Source organism: Saccostrea cucullata, unplaced genomic scaffold, assembly GCF_032062105.1.
Source record: "Saccostrea cucullata isolate Sc308-1 unplaced genomic scaffold, CSIRO_AGI_Scuc_v1 ctg15602, whole genome shotgun sequence".
Classification (NCBI taxonomy): Eukaryota; Metazoa; Mollusca; class Bivalvia; order Ostreida; family Ostreidae; genus Saccostrea; species Saccostrea cuccullata.
Window position 1 is genome coordinate 10,113 of NW_026918124.1, and position 3,315 is coordinate 13,427.

Genomic DNA, 3,315 nt, shown 5'->3' on the forward strand with positions numbered 1-3,315 from the left:
TAGACAGAACTACATTAGGCAATTTAGCCACATATGATCCACATATGTATTGACTTTTATATCAGGATCATATGAGAATCATATGTATATACAATCATATGAGAATCATATGTGGCAAATCATATGAGAATCATATGATTACACATATGTAAATCATATGAAGTAATATACATATGATTCTCATTTGAAAGATCCTGCATATAAGAATCATATGAATATTCTGACAATAATCATATGAGAATCATATGAAACTGATCATATGAGAATCATATGAAACAACGTTCACTAATTTGTCCTTGTTATACTCAGGTAAAATTCATACGCATGTTTTGACTGTGATCATATGAGAATCATATGAAACATATGAGAATCATATGAAACAGTGTTCACTTATCTGTCCTTGTTATACTGAAGTAAAATTGCAATTTCAATAATATATATCAAAAGATAAATTTAAATGTACATTAATTCAAAAGAATTTGTTAGTAATTAATTATATGTATAATTCTACTCTGTTTACCCTACCCCCTCCCCCTCTTTCCCTCTAAAAAAAACCCTTTCACAATTTTTTTCTCTTTTATAATGCATTTCCCAGACAAAATAGATAAAGAATAAATTAATTTGCTTTTCATTTTAATTTTTTTGGGTTTGGCTAAGTAAAATTAAAATAATTCCGTATTTTTCTCCGGGTCGGTTTTGTCTTTTATCGGATGAAAATATATGTCATTTTTGACGTCACTGCTGCAGCAGACGTGTTGGGTGTTTGGAAAAGGCAAGTGATCTCCTAACAATATTATTTTAAAGACTTTTGATTCACATTGTTTAAATATCATTTCATTATGGTTACAGGTGCGTATGAACTCTCTATATACTCTTATCAATGCATTTCGTAAACCTAACGTTCGTGATCTGTAAGTAAGTTTGGATAAAATTTGTTTTTGAACGAATGTAAACATTACATGTTAGGCTAAAGGCATTACTACTCTTTAAAACTTGAATTTGTTTTCGTTTTGTTACGTACTGATATGAAAGTGAAAATAGAAACCTTGTATGTCAGTTGGCGTTATGTAGGCCTATGTTGAGATCGTTATCAAGTCCGGATTCCTTCTTCAACTTAATGAGAAATGTTTGTTATTATGGCCTATAGATGCATTCGGCAACTTGAGTTCAGTGTCACAGTGCTGTTTTTTTCAGTCCAAAGAGCCCGAAGCTGATAAGACTGGCGATTGATCCTGACGCTGATTTGACAGACGATTGCATCATCACAATATTGAAGGTAAAAATAAATACTTGCAATAAAAAGTAAAGGGGACATAATTATTCGCCACTTCACATAATTCTACATTGTTTGTATGGCTTCATAAAAAATAAATTCAACTCAATACTATACTCTAGAAATTTTATTCTACATTATAATTTTAATCCAGTGCACTTAAAATATGCAAAGTATGAATAGATTTTGCTGGCTGTAAAGGCTATGGAACTAATAGCAAAAGTATACAATAACTTTTTGGGGAGAGGGGGATAAATTGGATTTTTGAATTTCAACTAAAAATTTATAACAGTGACGGTATAAATACATGTGCATGTGTGTTGAAAGAACATCAGCTAGCTAATCCATTGAATACTTACATCTATGTATTCATTGACTGACAATTATTTTTTCCCCCCTACACTAGTGAATGGTGCACGTGCCTATAGTTTCGGGTTAAATGTTAATAGTATTAAGACTATAGAGAACCTACAAACTTGTACTCTCTCTTTTTAATAGTTTAAGTTTTAATTAAATGTTTTCTTAGAAAATATCTACTGTGTGAGACTGTGAGTATTTGTCTTAACAGGTTCAATATACAGTCAGCCTCTCATAAGATAAAGAACAAATCCCAAGATCCAAGGCTTGCTTCAAAGTTAAGGTAACTACACACTGTTAAATAAACTTTGTTAATAGTCTTCCCAATAGTTTGGGATATCTTGGAATCGCAATGTCTGTTTTTCTGCCTGTCTACTTGTCTGTAGTATTTTTTGTCCAAAAATAATAAACATGTATTTGTATCAGAATCTTCTTAATTTTTTGACAATCTGAATTAATATATACTGTTTAACATTCCAAAATTGTCAAAATAACAAAAAATTGCTTATTTTGATTTTATTATGAAGCATATCTTTCAATAGTGTAATTGTTTTGCAAATTACATCATAGAATTCCTCAAAACACCTAGTATAACATATATAACGTTAGTTTTATCTTGTATTATATCTGTGTCAATGAATTGGGCATACATTTGTTTGCTGATTATACCTAAGTTACTTTTATAACTCATAGAATTTAAGAATTATTTTATTTTCACTTTTGAAATTTTTGTAGAGACCATTCTGTGCCACAAAGAAATTGTTCAGGAAGGGGAGAAGTGGTGGATATTCATTTTTGGTACGGTACAGTTCAAAGAGACTTTCAAAATGGTCATGGAAGATCAAAGGGAGGACAACTGAAAAAATTGAAAGATACAGAAGGAAAAAGAACAAGGAAATATATGGAATAATTATGAAATGGGGAGGATGTACACAATCTTGTCTGAATTTGAGCTGTGAAAATTTCCCATATTCTTATTGTATGCTGGAATAATCAATAACTTGATTTTTCATAAATTTACAATAGAGAATACATGACAAATGTTATTGCTGATACTTCAATTTTGCTTTGGACACTTTCGTGTCATATGGTATTTTTATACTTGAAATAATTATGTTATGAACAGTATACATGTTTAACTACTAAATCATTTTGCTGAAATCTTATAATTTGTACTCATGTTAGAATATGTTAAATACATGTATCGACAAATGCTACTGACTTGTTTGTATATTTTCTTGTTTAGAATGTACACTGTGAAAAATAAGTTATTTCTCTTGATGAAAATAATTTTATCAAAGAAGTTGTGTAAGCATTTTAAGATATTTTAAAATATTAAACCATTGACGATAGATCATTGTAATGTAATGAATTTTCATCTAAAGCAGAAATATCTGATTTTTAAATGTGTACAAGAATGTGAAAAATAATGAAAAAGAAAAACACATAAGTGTTTGATATGATTTACATATGATGTCCTTTTCATATGATTCTCATATGTAAATAGCTTGAAAACACATAAGTGTTTCATATGATTTACATATGACATTCTTTTCATATGATTCTCATATGTAAATGGCTTCAAACTCACTTAAATCATTCATATGAAAATCATATGTATTTATTTCATATGATTCACATATGTGGATCATATGTAAATCATATGATTTGCTTCATATGATTCA

General features: G+C 29.2%; 1 long non-coding RNA gene across 2 annotated transcripts; it reads left to right on the plus strand.

Moving 5' to 3' along the window:
* The first annotated feature begins 647 nt into the window (after nucleotides 1-647).
* LOC134250922 (uncharacterized) lies at nucleotides 648-2,711 on the plus strand. 2 transcript variants are annotated; one of them, XR_009988639.1, is made up of 4 exons: nucleotides 648-849; nucleotides 1,195-1,276; nucleotides 1,842-1,913; nucleotides 2,366-2,711. It is a non-coding gene; the product is annotated as an uncharacterized LOC134250922 (long non-coding RNA). The 2 variants fall into 2 exon arrangements; XR_009988634.1 differs by lacking the exon at nucleotides 648-849 and having other exon boundaries at nucleotides 929-1,276.
* Nucleotides 2,712-3,315: the final 604 nt, after the last annotated feature.